We start from the raw sequence: 20,939 nt of genomic DNA, 5'->3' as shown, positions 1-20,939 counted from the left end.
AGTATTAGATCAACTATATCGTAATAAAACTGGAAAAAAATAAATAAGTTGCTAATATTGTATACCTTCCTAAGGTGGCCAAAATTGTCACAATGCATATTATCATCGAATGAACTCTACTTACTTGAACTTAATGTAGGCATGCCAAATATTTAAACTTTTAGATGGTGATTGTGGTAACTGGAATATACGGCAACACAAAACCAATTATAAAATATTGTTGTAGAGTTAAACCCATTAGGATCTCTTGGCAATAAAATATGTGTGGTGACTGTAAAACTTGTGTGGTGCTCTATGCACTTGTGTCGTACTTATCCTGTAGGCTTGTGTGGGGGTAATATATCTCCAGTCCTCATTTCTGCCTTCTCTTCCTGGAAAATTCCTATTCATCCTTCATGTCCCATCTGGAATGCTTCTTCCTATGGGGAGCCTTCTCACACATCCACAGAAGGCAGCTGCCCTCTTTTCTGTACTACTACAGAACTCCACCAGGTGGTACTCTAGAGCGTGAACTACATCTTTGGAAACATTTGGTACCCAGGTTCAACATGGCGCCTGATATATAGAAGGTGCACAATAATTGTTTATTTAATGTAGGAATGCTTTGAATGTGCTGATTTTGAATTCCTAATAACCTGAATACCTGAGGAAGCGTAAATCAGGGTTTAATATGTAAGTATTGCAAAGTCTAACATTCATTAGACCTTCTACTTTAGAATAAGTGATGACACTTGCCAGTATGGGTATAGTGAAGAGTCGGACTTGGCGTAGCATGCAAAGCATACTACAGACCCCCAAAGCGAACCTACCAAGCAGGGACCTCCCCAGCTCACCTGCCTGGTTTCCTTATTCACATTCTTGGGTCTGAGCTCAAGTCGTGTCTTCACAAAGCCTTCTCCAGGATTCAGAGTCACATTGGTGCTAAAGCTATGCTTTAGCAGCTGCCAATTTTCTAGACATGAGAAAAGACATGGGCGTAAAACACTAGTCTGAACAGCAAGGTTCGACTGGGACACCTTAGGAGAGACTTTGAGGTGGGTTCTCCCTTTAACCCAAGTGGAGTTTTACAAGAAGCCACTAGTGAGACAGCATCCACCCATGGTGGCACATGGGCAGCAGAATCCCAGCCAACATTGCTGTTCCCATCTCATCCTTGGTGTAGTGGAAAGAGGGCAGCTTCAGAGTGACACTGGTCTGTCCCCTGGTTCTACTACATGCTGTCTGTGAGAGCATAAGCAAGCTACTAATTTGACCATCTGTAAAGTGTGATAACAATACATTCCAGGGCTGTTGTGAGGATTAGAGAAAGTACTATATGTTAAGTACCTACTGTAGGACAAAGCACTGAGTATGCTCAATAAATATTAGTGCTCTTGCCCTTCTCCTCTGCCCACATCAGCTTTCCCTCTGAAGTAATCTAGCTCTCTCATCTCATGTTAAGATCATGGATCAATGCCAGCTGACTGGCAATCAATAGATCAGAGTCTCCATTCACCTCAAGGGCCAGTAAACTGATCAAATGATGGTGATGATATTTAGTCTGAACCGTTGGGGTTGGGAAATACTAGTTTCCTACAGATCTGACCAAAAACACAAAATGGCGGATCAGTACAAGAACTTCAAAGTTCCTAAAATATCATAGCCATGCGACACAACATGTGGACCATTAGAATTCGCCTCACGATTATGGTGCTAATTTAAGATCAGAAATTGCCCTTACATGTTTTGCTTTTCAAAGCTTTGACATTCTCATCCTAGTTCTTCTTGGACTCAGTAAATGGATTTGTATTTGGCTGACTGAGAAAAGGAATTGCAAATGCTCAATAGATATTTCTTCTCTCATCCTCTCAACATTGAGAAACGTAGTCAAAAAGAGAAAGAAAGGACATTATAGCTTTGGATTCTATTCTCGCTCAACTATCTTCTAATTGTCTCTTAAATGAAAGCATTGGCAGGACAAGACCCTCTTATGTTCCTCAGCAATATTGTCAAATCTCCAGGCTGAAGGAGCTTTGGAAGTTCAGCCTCTTGCCCTTACAAGTTTTCTGTTCAAATTTTATGATTCGTGTTCATGTTGCTCTCTCTTAAGTAATGGCTTGAGAAAAAATGTGCTATAAAAAACAAAATTTTTGTGATGGGGAAAGAGCTCCATGAAGAGAAACACAACAACTCGCTGCTCCCCAGGGATGTGGTGCATCCAGTAACACTAGAAGTCAGCCAGTGGCATTTTCCAGCACGAAGCGAGGAGCACACCTGTCTTAATGCCAGAAGTCACTTTCATTGTTGAAATGGGTCCTTTGGAGGCCACATTTTTCCCCAGTGTGGGGAGGATGAAGAGCCATTGATCTACTCTGCAGAAGTAAAGCAAGCCTCAGAAATTAACCCTTCAAAAAATAAGTTTGGTTTGGAGGCAGGGACAAGGACAAGGGAGGTGGTAAGAGGAGACCAAGCCCTCATGAGGAAGTTTGCCAAGGACTATCCAAGGACAAGAATCCTGGGGGGGGCCACATGGCGTCCCATTAAGCGATATGAACAGCACATTTTCATTAGCATAAAGAGTGTACTTTAAGTTGCTCTCAGGGTTCTGTACCATTAGGGTCAAGCTTTAATAAAAGTTCAAAGCAGGCAAAGTTCATCTTTTAGTTCCACCTACCAGTGTCCCAATCTTTCTTCTTGCCACCATCTTTTCCTTTAACGTGCCTCCTCAGTGTCCCATTCATGCTCTCAGATGGCCATCAGGGCACCACTGGTGAGGGGTAAGACAGGTCATTAAGATGTCCTTCTTCTGAGTTTCTATAGAAAAATATGGGTGTGTGTGTGTAGACACTGATCCTATTGCTGTAATACAGCTTTCTCGTGTGTATTGCACCAGCCTGCAAGGTCCTTAAGGAGAAGGCTCTGTTTCTTTCCTTTTTATATCCCCTGACCTTTGCATTGTTTTGGCACTTACTAGTTACTGAACACATTTTTTTTAAAAACAATTAAATAAATCTATGAAGATATTAGTTAACACCTTCAGTATATTTTCTCTCAGACCTATAAACATTTTAAAAGAAGACTACAAAGGATCACAAAACCTCTAGGACCCAAGGAGTGAGACATCAGTCAGTGGGGGCAGGATAGCCCCACCCAATGTCTTCTCAGACCCAATCATATTGGCAGCCACTGGCAACTCTTAAAAATAAAACAGTTCCTATCATAAAGATAGTTGTCCTTTCACTAATGAGGAAATAAGGTCCCTCTTCACCCCTGCCCCCATCCCTCTCTTGGTACACACCACCCATCCTACTGAAGCAGTATTCACAACCTTCTTAAGGCTCTCCTCTCTGTCGGTTCTTGAGGTCTCTTCTGCAAAGACTCGGCAAATGGGAAGAATGGTAAATGTCAGGTTTGAAAGAAATAGGATGTTCAGACAATAATTCTTTAATGTCAGAAATGACAAAACAGCTCTTCTCCAAGACGCTCAAAGTGCCTTAGGAGCTAACCACAGGAGTCCTCCCTAGACTCCTGTGGAGAAACCAGGTGTTTATCCTCCATTTTCAGAGGAAATTGATGCTCTAGATGAAATAACTTTCTCCACTGAAGAAATGGGGGATGGAAAGAAACTTGCCCTGAGAAGAAAGACTGATGCCACCCAGTTCCCCTCATCAGCCTTTTTCTTCTTCACCACTACTTTTTTCAAAAAATGTGAGTATGACCTAGAGTATTTAAACAGGTAGTTAAGAGTAGAGGCATTTATAGCAAAGCTCACAGTCCAGCTTCCCAGTAGGGAAGCAGTAGGATGCTCCATCACTCCCAAAGAGAAAGTGCAAAATCTTACTTTAGGGTAAGCCTCTGGCTCTCATGGAATATACTGATGCGGTTTGCCTAGAGTCGGGGGAAGGGAGAAGGCTGAACGGATTTGCTCTAATTAAATTACAATTTAGCATACAAGAGGGAATATGTTCGGTTTTACACTGGGAATTTAGACTTTCCACAGTCTAAGCAAGCCATCACTATGTGTTAATAACGTCCTGATAAACTGGAGAAAGCAGCATCGTGGCGTGGAAAGAGAATGGTCTTGCGTGCTTCCATCTTGTAGGATCTCGGATACGTTACTCAACTTCTTTTAAACTGTTTCCTCTTCTGTAAAAGGAAAATAATGATAGCTACCACACAGGGTCTTGGGTTCCAAAATATGTAAAATATCTGAAAAATGCCTGTTGTGAGGCAATACCTGTCACATAGGAACTCGATAAAAGGTATCTATTACTAGTGAAATTATCTTTTGACTCCATTAATTAACTGATGCTCTAGGAATGTGAGATTTATCTACAGCAAGTTCGGAAGAGAAACAAAATGAAAAAACCTGGATTGTGATATTTTGAACTCAACCATTACTTCTTGAGAGTGAGAATCAGAGAAAGGGAAGACGCAAGTTAAATCAGTGATTTTCTTGCCATTTTCAACTTGCATCAAGATAGTAAGAACGAAGAACTTGGATTCTTTTTCCTGGATATAGATCTAGGATAATGGTAATAATAAATATATAGCATTGTAAAATATGCAAATTACGTATGTATATAACCCCATCTAAACACTTTAATGAGTTTTCTAATGTTTTACAAATAAGGAAGTTGAAAATAAAATGGAAACTAGTGTTTATTCAATTAAAATATTGTGGCTGACAACACCATTAAGACATGGGTTTTATTATTTAAAAAAAGTAAGCAAGAGGGAGATTTAAAATAGATATTCTGATTCAGGGTTTGGATCTTTCTGTTACACTGCAATATATTTAAAAAGTATCCACCTTGTTTTCTTGGTTTTATGCCAGGAGTGCAAGGCAGCTTAATAGATTAGTGTAATTTATCCCATTAGCAGCTTAAAGAGGAAATGCTGGCTGATCATCTCTGTAGATGCAAAATAATAATAACAACTCAACAAAATTTAACATCTGTTCATGGTAAGAATAATCTTAGCAAATTTGAAATAGAAGGAAATTTCATTTCCTTAATATCCTAATAAAGTATACCTGTATAAAAACCTTTAGAAAATAACACCTTTAATAGTGAAATGTTATAGGCATTCTGTGATACCGTAAGAGCAGGAACAAGCTAACAATTCCCACCATGACTACTACCTACTGGAAGTCCTAGTTAGCACAATAAAACTAAAAACAATACAGATATAAGAATTGGAATAAAAAAACCCCAAATTGTCATCATTTACCATTGATATAAAACTCAAAAGAATCCATGGATGAATGATTAATAGAGAAGTTTACAAAGATTAACTTAAAAAGATGTGTTAAATTTAATAATTTTAAACGTTATGTGTTAAAGTTACCATCACAATACTCACACACGTATACATATTTCTCAGGAATAAATCTAAGTACCTAGGTGCTTTATAAAGAAAGTGAGAAAACTCTAATGAAAGACTTCAGACACTTAAATAAATGGAGACCTAAATAATTCATGGATAAGAAGACTCAAGAAGAAAAAATGTTAATTTTCCCCAAGTTGATCCATGTATTCAATGCAATACTATTGAAAATACTGAAAGGGGCGCTTTATGGAATTGGATAAGCTGATTCTACAGTTTGCATGGAAACATAAAGGGCTAGGAATAACCAAGATGCTCCTGAAGAACAACCTGGAAGGAGGATTTCCTTGCTGACATCACACTTTTTACAAAGTTATAGTAATTAAGACAGTGAGATATTGGCACTGGGTATGAGAAATAGGCCAAGTGAACAGAATAGAATGCTCAGAAATATGCCCATGCATGGATGGAGGTCTGATGTATCACAGAAGGGCATTGAAGACGCCCGGAGAAAGTACAGACAATTCAATAAATGATGCAGGGTCATTATTCCACATGAAAAAATAAAATATACTGCAAATCTTCCTCATGTGCTACACAAAAAATAAATCTCTGGTAGATTTTATTAAACTCCGTAAGGAAAAATAATAAAACTTCTAGAAGAAATAGGAGTTCATCTTTATGACGTCCAGGGAGAATTTCTTAACACACAAATGTGGAATCCATAAAGAAAAGATTTATAAATTTGACTACATTACAGTCAAGAATTTCTGTTTCCTAAAAGCTATTATTTAAGAAGGGTGAAAATATAAGCCACCAAATGGAGATATTACAATACTTATAACTGACAAAGGGTGCGTATTACGAGTGTGTAACAAACTGCTAAAAGTCAATAAGAAAAAAATAAACAACTGATAGAAAAATGTGCAAAAGACAATAACAGGAGTTTTAAAGAAGAGGAAATGTACATGTCTAATGAACAAAAGTGTCCTAATTTACCGACAATTCAGGAAAGAACAAAAATCACTTCACACTTAGATTATCATTCCACACTATCAGGTTAGCAATTCTAAGTTTTGATGAAGATATGGAAGAAACAGGTAAGGCTCGTCCACTGCTGGTTAGAGGTTAATTTAGTACAACTCCATTGGAAACATTTTGCATTATGCATGTTGTGCTTATTTCAAGCCTCAGCAATTCCATTCCTTGCTGTAAACCCTGGAGAAACTCTTGCACTGTGTGCACCAGGAAACATATTCAAGAATGTTCACGCAGCATTGTCATACTAGCAAATATCTAGAAACAACCCACAAGGTCATCAACAGTCAAATGACTAAATAAATTGTGATATATTCACAAGTGAACTTTATATCCATGTGAAGGAAACTCAAAGATAAAGTTAAAGAAGAAAATCAGAGAGGATTAAAGACCAGATGATTTCATCTATAGAAAATTCAAAAATAGGCAAAAAGTAAATACATTGTTTGGGGATAGCTACATAGTGCAACTACCAAGAAAAGGGATGGAATGATTAATACGAAATGCTGGCTGGTTGATACCTCCAGAAGGAATGGCAGAAAGTGCAGTCAGGGAGGAGACCCAGAACGTCTAAGTGCTGCTGCTACTTCTGTATCTTACTCAGACTGGTAGGTACACTGATATTTATTTTATTCTTTCACTTTAAACTAGACATACATTTTATATATTCTTTTGTATGTATGATCAGTTTCCTACTTTTTAATAAAAGAAATAGGTACTCTTTGCTTTAAGGCATCAGTGATACTGGAAGTCAGAGCCTTGAAGACCAGAGGTCCATGCGGCCTAGCGTGGACTAATGAAAAGGGACAAGCAAACAAACATATTAGGCGTCCTCTATGTCCTCAAGATAAATAATAAGGCCATGCTTGTGGCTTTGCAGTAAATGCAATATTGCTGAAAAGTATTGCAATCCAGAGTTCAGTGACCCGTCATATAGGCATGATGACGGCGCTCCCTTCATGCGTGGCGTAAACCAGCCCTGAATTCAGGCAGATTCAAATAACAGAGCAGTGAAATTGAGGCCTTGAGTATCTTTCAAAAGAAAGTCTAATAAAGACATAAAGGTTTTTTCTCTACAACAGTGAGCACATTCTGCATGGCGTTAACCCGCTGACACTATTTGTCATGGCATAGAAAGGTCACCACGGCCTAAATCTGCCCAGCAAGATTCCCCACCACAATCTTCTCAAAAACACAAGCTTTATTAAATATCAGCTCTCATCTTATTTTCCAAGAAGGCCGTGCAAAGGTTACCGTGGGCTCAGGTGTGTGGAGCGGGGCTGTTATGGAGTCCTTCATTTGCATTGCAGCTGCCCCCGGAATCATTCAGTGTGTCTTGTTGAGGGTCGCACATTAATCTTCTATCCTTCCCGGCAACATGGGGGGATGGGGTAAGCTGGGATTCCTCACTTTTTGTAAATGGAGAAACTAAGTCAGACAGAGACAAAGTATTTTTAGTAATGAGATTAATTCTGTCTCTTCTTAAAGTAGTGATTCCAAGGATGGTCAGTGTCTATAAACTAGGCTTAAGGATGCGTTATGTGGAACAGAAGAGATAATGAGGCCAACACTGACATAGTGTAAACCCTCCAGGTTCTGACAGGGGCTGAGCCCCTTGGGATGGCATTCGGCATGTGGGAAGGCTCTCCTAGGATTTCACACCTGCCTCCAAGGGGTGCCCTGGTTTACTGCAGTGGCTGAGACACCAAACTTCCACTGAAGATCTAATTCACTGGGGAGCTCTGATGTGCTAAAATGTCAAGTGATTGAAAAGCCATAAACCAAGGGGAAAATACAGACTGATTTTGTTTCTGTTTTGGGTTTTAGTGTGCAAAGAATAGGCCCTTTGTAGTCTCTCTGACCCTGTATATTTCTTGAACTTTCTATTTAAGTTTCTGCTGCCTCAGTCTCTCGATGCATCCCAATTCTAGACCAGGGAGCCTGCTGTACCCAACTCATGGTTTGTGGGAGGGCTCACCAGGGGTGTAGTCAAAGGCGCTGTCTAAACTCTGGGGTACCCCTTGTCCAGTGGGGCCAAGGCGAGCAGAGATGGGGAGGGGGTACAGCATGCAAAATATGGCTGCAACAGGGCCCTGGGTGGGCAGTTCTCCCTCAAAATGACTTTGAGAGAGGGAAGTGGGCAGGAATAAAAATTTTAGTTTAATTTATGTTTTAAGGAATAAAATTTACTGCCTAATGTGAAAAGCCTCAGCATATACTAAAATGTAAATACTCAAACAGAGTAAGCTTTCAAAAAGCTATATTATCTCAAAAGTAATTTCAGAAAACAGTATGCAGCCATTCAGGTCAAAGAAACAAAATAAAATAGTCCTTTTGGAAGGGTAGTGGCATGTTACAGTTCTCTTTGCCTAAGCATTTTGTGAAGAAATTCTTTTCCAATTACTATTTCCACCTTTTTAATTACTTAACAAGTAGCGTCTTTCTGTTTATGAGAGAAAAAGCAAAACGGAATCAGCTGGCATGGCAAGGGGATTCCTGCAGTCATAACTCATATCTACTCCCACCAGAAGGAAAATAGGGCCAAGAGGGACGGGGTGATGTGTATAAAGTCAGAACACTTGTTGGACAAGGATATTTCCTGTGGAGGCGTTTGGCCAAAGCAATAAAATTCTGGCCTGACCTGACAAGGCTGCTCCCAAGCAGGAACACACAGACGGAAAAATAGGTGCCAGTGCTCCATAGAAACAGCCAACACTCGGCCTCCTGCTCCAAGACGTGGGTGCCCTTTGACCTACAGTAGGAACTCTCTGTTCCTCCTTGTCCCACTTGCCGTCCACTCAGAAAGGCCTTCCTGTCTTTGCATCGTCAGGCTTATGGCTCTGTCCATCCAGTCATTCTGATCCCCATGCCTTTGTAATCAGTCTCCATCAGCGAGATCCATCTCCTTACAATGCCTGTAACACTCACGTGTTCTCAGACATACCAGCGAAATGGGTTAGTACCTCTGGCTGCTTATTAATAGGACATACTACTGTGGAAACCAAACGAGAAGAGAGACCAAGCAGTTAATGCCCAAAGGAGATTAATGCGTGAATTTCTGCTTACCTTCTCATCTGCTTTCTTGAGAGTTATTACCACATATAACGGCTACTCTGCTCCCTGCCCCAGCCCCCTGTTGGGCATCTCTCCATCACAGCATCCTCCTTCCCTACAGTTCTGTCTTCATGACTGTCCCAGAGGGCAACCGCAAGGGGGAAGGAAGCTAATGCAACTTCTCATTCCCCAATTATCCTCCTGTCCCAAATTAGTGAGGGAAATATGTAGCTTGCATGCCCCCTGCCTTTTTTCTGTGCCATGGCAGACATCACTGGTCAATTACAGAACATTCTCTCTCTGAGCCTGGATACAGCTTCACGTCTTCTCATCCCTATACTGCAGGCATCCTGGAAGAGAAATAGCTCACGACAGGAAAGCTGTTTGTCATCTCCCCATTAATTCCACTGACTATGTCGTTCTGCGAGATTGAGAGAGCCCCAGTTCTCTGTAGGCTATTTTCAAATGTACTTTTTCAACATTTTTTTTCTAAGAAAGATAAAGAAGATATAAAGGAGACTATGCCTATCACTCAGGCATTCATGTTAAGAAATCATACTTGGAGCAAGAGCAAAGGATGTAATAGTTCTAAGGCACATGAGTGTCCAGGTGTTATAGACTGCCACAGGGAGAAAATTTCTTTATCAAATGTTCTGCTAAGCCCCACCACCTCCACCTTCCATCTTTATTCCTATAGCTCCAGTCATATCACTCTGTGTCCAGAAGAGCGGGATTAAAGCCCGGGGGAGGCTGACCCAGTGATGGTGGATAAATGGTGACATGAAGTCTTGGTGTTTGTGTTGGATTCTTGGGAGTTGAAAAGCTGAGATCTTAGCATCAGTTCTGCCACAAACTAGCAACTGGTGTTATCTCTCTGGTTTCCTCATCTGTCAAATGAGAGAGCTAAACTAGATCAGGAACCCGTATGGCCCAAGGACCAAATCCAACCCAACACCTATTTTTGTAAATAAAGTTTTATCAGAACACAGCCATGTTAACTCATTTGCATATTATCTAAGGTTGCGTTCACACCACCAAGACAGAGTAGAGTTGCTGCAATAGTAACTTTACGTCCTAAAAAGCTTCAAATATTTGCTATCTGGTCCTTTACAGAAGAAGGTTGCCAACCCCTGCACTATATCATAACTCTCAAGCTCAAATGCTTGCATGGATCAGACAAGCAACAGTAATCAGTGAAACAGGCCAGGTGTACAGAAAAATCACTGGATCCTCTTGGTCTGTTTTCATCTTCCCAATTTTCACAGACTGATGGATATAGGGGGCTGTTTCTCTCCTGGGAGAAAAGCACAATGAAAAATGCAACTGGCCCTTGGTCTCTGCGTGGGGTAGGGTCTGTAGCAAACCAGGAGGGGCATGCTCTGCCTAAGGGCAGCCACCACTCAGCCACTGGGGAACATCAGCCCGCCATTGCCAGCTCACCCATGTTTTCAAGAGAAGCCAGAAAAGTAGTTTTTATGTGAAATCTCTCCAATTTAAGAAAATAAATTTTGAATCTGGGAATCAACAAGTCTGTCTGCGAGCACCTATGCATGAGCACCACTTGTGGCCTTGGGATTAACTCTTCTCTGATGGGTTGGATTTGTGTTAGCAGACTTTTATGGCCAAGCACTTCAGAAAGGGGAAGGGCAGCAGAAGGGAAGGAGGAAGACACCAGGAGGACAGGAAGGAGCTGTCAGGAGCAAAGTGTGTGTGGGGGGTGGGGAGGGAGTGAGGACATTCGATAAGGCTGGGAGACAAGGTGGGTCCATATTGAGAAGGGCTGAAATGGCCAGATTGAACAAGGGGGAGCCTCTGAGTTATTCAGATGATAAAATGGTGTTTTTAGATCAATTTTACAGCGGCATAATCTAAAGTATTGGGGGAAAAGGAGATTCGCTGTAGGGTGACATACCGTCCCATTTTCCCATGACTGAGAGGAGTTTCCTGGGTTGCAGGACTTTGAATGCTTAAACTAGGACAGTTCCAGGAAAACAGACATTTACTCAGTCTTGTACAGGCAAGGAGACCTGTCTAGAGGCTGTTCTGTAGTCGAGATACAAGGGGACAAGACTGCTAAGCTGAGGAAGCTTTAATCCGCCCTGTTCTGATGGACATCTTCTTGCCAAAGATGCCTTGGAAAGGAATGGCCTTGTTTTCTCTCCTTACGCTTTGTTCCAGATGCATTCTAACCATGACTTTCTAGCAGCAAAATGTTATCCTTAAGGACTACAGTGATTTAGTGGCAGGAGTGTGGGCATATGGCTGGCCATTGGAGGAGCTGTTGGGTAGGGAGCTGTAGAGAGGAGGGGGGAGAAGGAAGGCAAGCTTGCTGTTGCTAAGAACAATAAAGCCTCCCACTGAGGGAGTAGCCGCTATGGTCCAGGACTTCAATTAATATTTCTAACAACCCATACAAGGTAAGTATTACTTTCACCCCATTGTGCAAGCAAGGTAGCTGAAGAGGTTGAGTAACTTGCCTAGTGTCACACAGCCACTAAGTGTGGCAGCCGGAATTTAAGTTGAGAGTCATCCTAACCTCTACTCCTGAAGCACACCCTACCTCCCCCCCTCCATTCATCACCTCATCTGCCCTTCCGGGGGTCCTGGCCATAAGCACCGATGCCTACCTCCCGAGAACTAAATGAGCTGCCTCAGACAAGGCACGTCAACTGCCTGAAGGGAATGCAGAGGAGAACCACATGAATAATTAAGGTCTGAGAAGGATTGATCTGTCAGGAAAGATTAGAAAAATTCAATATGCGTAGTTTGGCTAAGCCAGACCAAGGGAGGAGGAGGCTGGGGGAGGGGAGGAGAGAGAAAGCAAAGTCCTTACAGAACAGGTGTACAATCCACTTACTAGAGCACAAGGAAGCATAGCTGAGAGGAAGACATGAGCAAGTGGAAGCACCAGGAGAAGGTTCTAGAATGATCTCCTATGGAATAAATTTTGCCCCAGAATTGAGAGAGGAATCCAGTCAAGACACCCACACTGTGTGATGTAATCCTGAAAGCTCTGCTTGACAAGGGCATGATGTATGTAGAGTAACGAATATAATGAAAGTATAAAGGCTCAGCAGCCTTGTTTCCCCTCTTTCCAAGTGGAACGCATTTCCTTAGCAAAGTGTTACCTTCAAGGTCTTTCCCATGTCTCTCCAGCCTCCAGGTCTTCCCCAGGTCTCCCGCATCTGGGATTGACCAGCCTTATGCTACACAGCATCAATTCTCAATTACTCAAGAGAGAGAATATTTGGAGATGTGGGAGGCTAACACAAGCACCCACTTTGCCGGGCTCTGAGCCAAGCTTGGAATAAACACTGAATCCTTTATTCACTTGTCCCAGGTCACATAAGTGGTTAGCCAGTCTGCAATTATTTTTTTTTTTTTCCAAGCCCCAGTCTATACTTAATTGTTTCTTAGGTCATTTTGTGAGCCCAGCACTGTGTCCTAAAAGCTTGCCTGGAGGGATGTCCAAGGTAAGCTCAGTCTCTGCCTTCGTGGGATGTATAATCCAATGAGAGAGACAGAGATTCATGTGACACTTACTCAAGTCATGGATGCAAATGGTGTGAAATACTGTGAAGGAAAAGAGTGTGGTGTGTATGAGGCTATAAAACAAAAGGACAGCTCAGTCTGAGGAGAAAGAAAGGCTTCTCTGAGGAAAAGATGGGGAAATTGAGGCCTGAATGGTAAGTACGAGGTGAGTGTAGTGGCTGGTAGGCTGCATAGAGAAGAATTAACCTTCCCCAAAGAGAGGTCTCACCTTTGCCCTCAGTTACTGGGAGGTGATCTCTAGGCCCTGGACTGCCATACTTGACAGGAGTGTCTGTTTGCCTGGAGACAGTGGCCACTGGAGAGCCTAGCAACATGATTTCTGAAAGGGGCTTTGGGCCGTATTGTGTTAGTTCTAGCTCCAGACGTGTTGGAGACTAAAGGTCAGCCATGCGGGAAGCAGGAGATGGAGTCCCAGTAAAAACTCTGGATGCCCAAAGCTCAGGTGAGCTTCCCTACTTGGCAATACTCTCTGCATATTGTCCAATAACAATACCAGGAACTTAACACTGTCCTGACTCCACAGAAAGGATGATGTAATATGATCCAGCAATCCTACTTCTGGGTATATATCCACAGGAATTGAAATCAGCATCTCCTAAAGATGTCTGCACTCCCATGTTCATTGCAGCAGTATTCATATTAGCCAAGACACCGAAACAACCTAAGTATCTGTCAATGGATAAACAATAAAGAAGATGTGGTATACATATACAATGGAATGTTATTCAGCCATGAGAAAGAAGGCAATCCTGCCATTTGTGCCAACTTGGATGAATCTTGAGGGCATTATGCTAAGCAAAATAAGGCAAACAGAGAAAGGCAAATATTGCATGATATCACTTACATGTGGAATCCAAAAACAGCTGAACTCAGAGAAACAGAGAGTAGAGTGGTGGTTCCCTCCAAGAGTGGTGGTTACCAGGGGTTTGAGGAGTGTGGAAAATGGGAAGATATTAATCAAAGGGTACAAACTTCCAGTTATAAATTTAACAAGTTCTCGGCATCTAGTGTACAGCATGGTGACTACAGCTAGTAATATTGTATCATATACTCAAATGCTGCTAAGAGAGTAGGTCTTAAATGTTCTCACCACAAAAAAAAGAAATGTAATTATGTGATGGGATGCAGGCATTAGCTAATACTATGGTGGCAATCATTTTACAATATATACATATATAAGTATCCAGTCATCACATCGTACATCTTCAGCTTACACAATGTTATATGTCAATGATATCTCCATAAGGCTGGCGGTGGGAAGCAGAGTGGAAGCTCCATATTTGGTACCCATCTTAGATTCTGTCTTGCATGCTTCTTCGTTGCCGATTTTAATCGGTATCCTTTCCCTGTAATAAACTGCAACTATGAGTGTCACAGCTTTCAATGAGTTCTGTGAGTCCTAGAGAATTACCAAAACTGAGGGTGGGCTTAGGGACTCCTTGAACTTGTCATTGGTGTCAGAAGTGGGAAAGTCTCCTGTGGGGACTGTCCCTCTCACAGGTACCGAAAGAGGAAAAGTACCCTCAGCAGAGGGGAGGGTGTGAGACAGATACCTTCTGTTTTACTTTCAGCGTGGGGCCAATTTGCTCTTAATAGCAAAACTGTTTTCTGTGCATACCCCCAAGCCTCACTCTTTTACTAAATTGACTGAATATTGGCTATTAAAAAAAAAAACACTCAGTGCTCAGCAAATCCTATTGGTTTGTTGTTGGGGTTTTTTAAACATTATCTTCTTTCTACAATCTCAAGTCCTATTAATACAACTACATTCCTTATAGAGTTCTTATTTTCCTATAAGAAAATACATTTTCCATTGTAATGATATGCTTCAGAAATCCTAAATCCACAATGGATCAGAAAAGATTTATAGATAGTAAAATTGATAATATGACTCAAGAAGGGGGAATTGAGCCAGTAATTTAAAAACGGCAAATAGAAATTGCCTGAAGGAGTAGGAGAGAGAACTCGTAATGACGGGGTGCAGGTTGAAAGAACTCAGTGAACAGCGAAAGCAAGGCAGCAACTGACCCAGGCAAGACAATTAGGAAAGGCTGGCGAGGAAAATGATGCCCAGAGGAGTTTTCCAGACAAACGTGGGCAAAGAGAGCTGTGAAACTGTTGCCTCCAAGGCCGGGCAGCTGTGGAATAGACCTCATTGAAGCGCAAAACCTTTAACTTTTACATGGGGCATCGGGTGGTCTTCCTTCCGAGGTCGCTTCATGGATTTCTCAAATGCAGGATTCCCTCCAGGAGTCTTTTCTCTACTCAACTTGCCTGAGGCCAGTTTTAGGACTAGTCTTGACCACCAGAGGCTGAACTAGCTAGCTTGGGGTGCGAGACGTGTTGTAACTGTTAAAAACCAAACTTCTATGTTAGGCAGAGTCAAGCTGGATTCAGCAAATGACCTACATTGTGAAATGTGCCTGCCTGCGTGTAAAGGATTCGCTGGGACCGTCTCACTTTGTATTAAAGGACCTTTATTCAAAAATAGCATAATGGCGGAGAGCATGGGCTTTCGAGTTGGATTCCAGATTCCAACTCTGCCATGGACCAGCTGTATGACCTTGAGCAAGTTACTGGACTTAGTTCTTCCAACGCATAATGGAGATAATAACAGGGCTGACCTTATAGCGTGTTCGTGAGGCTTAAATTAGTTAACACATGCAGACTCAGAATAGTGCTCAGCGCAAAATTGTTCAATAAATGGTTGAACAATTATTATACTCTACCCCAATTATTATGCTGTTACCCCAAGGCAACACAGTTAGAATTTGAGAATGTTGGCAATTTTTAAAAAGCTTCCTCCATCCCCGTGATTCAAATGTGTAACCAGGGTTGAGAACCACTGCTCTAGAGTCTGCCCAAGTGCTTCTCAAATTTTAATGTGCGTAGGAATCGCCGGGGGTTCTTGGTGAAATGTAGATTCTGATTCAGTAGGTCAGAGTGAGACCCAAGATTCTACGTTTCTAAAAAGATCCCAGGTGATGCTGAGGCTGCTGGTTGGTGGACGGTGGATGCTAGGGGCTGGTAGCACAGACAGCATTTAGAGAGAAGCCCAGAGTGGGTGCTCAGTAATTGTAACTCAGCTAGTAGATCCTTGGGTTGGAAACTGAGCCTTGATCCTAACCCCTACTGGACAAGAAGAAAGGAGCATTGAAACCCATCAGGTCGTTCTCTGGATGGTGAGGGTCCTGGGGTAGGTCTGAGGGTCACACATGCACAGTCAGTGAATTCAGCCGGGCAAGGCTGGGGCAGCAGAGACAGGGGCTGGCACAGGCAGCATTCGTAGCTGAGTGAAGGGATCTAAGACTTAAAAGTCAGAAGAGGTAGAGAACCCAGGCTACAGCAGCGTAGGGTTTTTTCCCCTCCTCATTTCCTCTCCCCTCAGCCCTTGACAGCCATCATTCTACTTTCCATCTTTACGAATTTGACCACTCTAGGTACCTCACATGGGTGGAATCATACAGCATTTATCCTTTTGTGACCAGCTTATTTCACTTAGCATAATGTCCTCAAGGTTGATCCACATTGTAGCATGGGTCTGAATCGAATTTCCTTCCCTTTTTTGGGAAGGGGGGGGGGCGGGTGAGGAAGACTGGCCCTGAGCCAACATCTGTGCCCATCTTCCTCCACTCCATATGTAGGATGCCACCACAGCATGGCTTGATGGGCAGTGTATAGATCATTACCCAGGATCCAAACCCATGAATGCTGGGCCACCAAAGCAGAGCATGTGAACCCAACTGGCTGGCCCCCAAATTTCCTTCCTTTTTAAGGCTGAATAATATTCCATTGTATGGATTACCACACTTGGTTATCTATTCTCCTGTCAATGGACACTTTAGTTGCTTCTATCTTTTGGCTATTTTGAATAAGCTGCTGTGAACATAAGCGTACATATAACTCTTTGAGACCTGCTTTCAGTTCTTTAGGGTAGATATCTAGAAATAGAATTGCTGGATCATATGGTAATTCTATTTTTAATTTTTTGAGGAACTGCCATGCTATTTCCCACAGCAGCTGCACCATTTTACATTCCTACCAGCAGTACACAAGGATTCTAGTGTCTCCAGATTCTCACCAATACTTGTTATTTCCCGGGGTTTTTTTTTTTTTTTAATAGTAGCCATCCTAATGGGTATAAGGTCACATCTCATTGTGGTTTTGATTTGTACTTCCCTAATGATGAGTGATGATGAGAACAGTAGGTTTAATCAAAATGGAAAACCTCACTCACCATTTATTGGCAGCATCTCATTATTTACTACTCGTGAATATTAGTCTTAGCTCCCAGCTAGATCAAAGACCGCACGGATCAAGGAGACATGCCATTTCTCTCCTGTGGCCTCAGCGCATGCTGAATCCAGCTAAGCCAGAGTGGCTGCTCTGTTCATTGATATGTGGTAGCCCTCTCTGTGTCCTGCCAGGTCCCCTTCTCAGTCACCACTACCAGCTTTTTTTTTTCTTTTGGAAGATTAGCTCTCAGCTAACATCTGCTGCCAATTCTCTTCTTCTTCTTCTTCTTTTTTTTTTCTTTGCTGAGGAAGACTGGCACTGAGTGAACATCCATGCCCATCTTCCTCTACTTGATATGTGGGATGCCTGCCACAGAATGGCTTGACAAGCAGTGCGTAGGTCCACACCCGGGGTGCGAACCAGCGAACCCCAGGTCACCAAAGCAGAACATGCAAACTTTGCTGCACCACAGGGCCAGCCCCTACCACTACCTGCTTAAAAACTCGGCCTGAGGGCTTTTTTGCCTGTTAGTGGGAGAATCCTCTCTCACCACATAGCATATTGGTAATGCCAAATCAAAAGTGCCAGAAATGAATGGCCCCAGAGCAGCCTTCAACCAGTGACAGACGGAGGGCTGGTAGATAAATACCCCAGCTGCCTAGCCCCGGCCTTGGGATAGCTCTGAGGCTCCTCCACACTGTCTCTGAGAGTTTCCCAATTGCGTGGCAAATGTTCACATCGGTTTGACCATGCCTCCTTTTCTGGCTTCCTTCCCTCCTCTGCCTCACTCTCCCATTTCCCTTCAATATTTCCTTGGATCACCTCCTAAATAAACAACTGTACTCAAATCTCAGCCTCAGGGGCTGTTCTGGGGGGACCCAAATCAATACAGGCAATATTGTACTTTCCATTAATAATACTTGTTACCAGCACATGCCTGGTCTTGGTTGGTGTGAAAAATGTTAGTGAAAGATGTTCAGGTCTGAAGATGCTCAGGAGAGTCTATTCTTTTTCTTAACCCATCTGCCAGATTCCATTATCTGCATTTCCCCCCAAAATGCATGTGCCTAAAGGAGATTCATATGTCCCATACACTCACCTCTAGTTATAAAATATTTCAAGGTAGCATACTTCATACAGGAAATTGCTGAAAAGCAGCAAAGCAGTGTATATAGTTAGTACTATATAGTTAGTAATATGGTTTGTACCCTGTCTTGTTAAAAATACTTGAGTCCCCGGTACGACAATATAACATATATTAGAACCCCCAAGTCTCTCATGTGGAGGAAACATCCTCATAAAGTTTAATGCTACAATAAGGTAATTTAGTAATTTAGTAATTACAGCAATGCTGCATGCCAGATGTTCTCTGTGCTGGGTTCCCCTTGGTGGTTAGCTGGACCTTCATAAACATCTGGTTCATGCTATAGAGATTGAGACTACGGAAAGCAACTGTTATATGAGACACGTAAAAGTTTTTCCTGAAGGGAATTATATAAATGTTTCAACGTAGGAGCATGAAAATTAAAACTAGCCAAGTTCAAATGGAAAAGAGAAGAATGGGGAAATGTCTTTTCCCCACACTGAGAGGTCATCAACTCTATCCTTGTGGGAAAGTAAAAGTTTACCCAAGAGAAACTCAAAGACTGCTCTAAGCAGGAGCCAGAAATAGGAACCAGTTAATGCTTATAATGTAGCGAACAGCTGAGTAAACTAAGGTGACATCGGGAAGACCCAATGTTCCATTATAATAGCAGGCAGTGGTTAATAGCCAAGCAATTCTGAATTTCAGCGTGTGGGTACACAGGCACAGAGGCTCTCTCTGCTAGGCATCTGCCATTTTCTCCATGGAAAAGAATTAAGGGAGTCTGTCCTGATATTTTGATGTAAGTGCATAATTTGAACCTATGCCCCTGTAAAGGGAACACACATGTGACAAAAAGAAGAAATGTAGAGATAACATTCAAGTAGCATTCAGCAGAGTCTTCTCTGTTTAAGGTGTAGAGGTTAAAATTTTTATTTTAAATTTCTCCAGCTCTTGAAAAGGTAAAATGATTTGTCCATTATTCATAAACCATGGTTTTAGTTTATACATCTGAAACTCCGAACCCAAAGCAAATTCAGTGTATGTATGGGGGGACAGAGGAGGATGGGGGAACCCGGGGGAATAAATGACAACATTTAGAAAATTATGACCTTACAAAAAAATTTTAGCTTCCAGTAAGACCCTACCCCTATGACTAACACACAAGCCAGGAAAATGCACAATTGTTAAAATGTGGCCATGTTGGTCAAAGGCAAATGCTTTTGATATTTACAAATTCATTCACACTTATTAGCTATTAGTACCATTTATTAATATTCTTTGATTCTTGATTTCTGACTTCCAACACTTCTCTTTGGTAAAACATTTGCATCCATTTGTCACTAGAAACAAAGTATGCATTAGTAAAGCTACCAATCTGAACCCAAGCATAAATCAGATAGTTACACAGAGACGAAAATCAACACCTCAGAGAAGGGCTGGCGTGCATGAAGCTCTGTTGATCCACTGTTATGGACTGAAAGCTTGTGTCCTCCAAAATCTATATGTTGAGGTCCTAGCCCCCAATATATTTGGAAGGTCTTTATGGAAGAAATTAAGGTGCAAATGATGTCATAAGTGTGGGACCCTAATCTGACAGGATTGGTATACTTATAGGAGGAGGAGAGATCCAGGTGTCTCTCAATCTCTCTCTACCATGTGAGGACACAGCAAGATGACAGTTGTCTGCAAGCCCAGAAGAGAGCTCTCCCCAGAAGCCAAATCTGCCAGCACCTTCATCTTAGACTTCCAGCCTCCAGAACTGTGGGAAATAAATTTCTGTTGTTCAAGTGCCCAGTCTGTGGCATTTTCTTATGACAGCCCATGCTGACTAAGACATCAATCAAGGAAAGTGTCCCCAAGTGAGAAATTACCGTTCCCCGAAAAGAGCCGTGAAAAGAAAGAGTGCGAGCACGTGACACTTTCACCTGTTCTGACCTGCGGTCGTCACTAGTGACATTTACACAGTGATTTGAAATCTGTCTTGGAGAGCGAATGCTAAACCTCTGTTTCCTCTCCTTTAATTCCATAGCTTCCACAGTCAGAACTACAAAACTAGCCTCTGTCCTTCCTGGTAAGAGTGAACAAAAACCTCTCTCACCTGTTACACCTGTTCTGATAACTGAAAAAGAAAATCCCACAGAGAAGAAACAAAAGTGATCCTTCCCCAGAGTGACAACTTGTATGACAGGGGCCATCGATTCCACTGAGGTTCTTTCAGAAATGAAGAGAAAATGTGGGGAAAATTCCACAGACAGCTTTTGTTGACCAACGTTTATTGGCCTTTCCAAACATTCCTTCTCACCAAATTCCAGAGGAGATAAAGGAGTTAGTCTCACGGAGCCTTAAGTTACAGGCACACTGACTGCGTAAGAGAGATTTTCCTTCTGTTGGAACCCACACAAATCCTGGGTCCTAGTCTTTACTGGGGTCCTGACTCTAGTCCCTCACTTCCCTTCTCCACAGGATTCATTACGAGATACGTGTTGAAAGTCAGCGGCAAAACCTGTGTTGGAAAATATGTAAGATGCAGCTCAGATTTTCCTTGCCCAGTCAACAGGCTTTGGCGCAAACAATAAAGGGAAAAACTGATTTTCAGTGCTCCAAAGTTCAGTCTTTCAAAGGAGGGCTTGCTCAACGAAATTTCATTTTCTAATCATTTAGCACA

General features: G+C 42.1%; 1 protein-coding gene across 16 annotated transcripts in view; it reads right to left on the bottom strand.

The window, feature by feature from the left end:
* Positions 1-20,939, bottom strand: part of FRMD4A (FERM domain containing 4A) — a 589,108-nt gene that overhangs the window by 547,702 nt on the left and 20,467 nt on the right. The window contains exons 3-4 of one of the 16 annotated variants that reach the window (XM_070255307.1): positions 2,654-2,746; positions 834-952 (exon numbers count right to left, since the gene is read on the bottom strand). The exons of 14 other annotated variants lie outside the window; for them this stretch is intronic. The gene's annotated coding sequence lies outside the window, so the exon portion shown is untranslated. Of the gene's footprint in view, positions 1-833; positions 954-2,653; positions 2,747-20,939 lie in introns of those variants that run through there. One more of the 16 variants, XM_070255315.1, reaches the window with a different exon arrangement.

This window comes from Equus caballus, chromosome 29 (assembly GCF_041296265.1).
Source record: "Equus caballus isolate H_3958 breed thoroughbred chromosome 29, TB-T2T, whole genome shotgun sequence".
Taxonomy (NCBI): domain Eukaryota; kingdom Metazoa; phylum Chordata; class Mammalia; order Perissodactyla; family Equidae; genus Equus; species Equus caballus.
The sequence above is the reverse complement of the archived record's forward strand: the minus strand, read 5'-3'. Positions and strand labels throughout refer to the sequence as shown.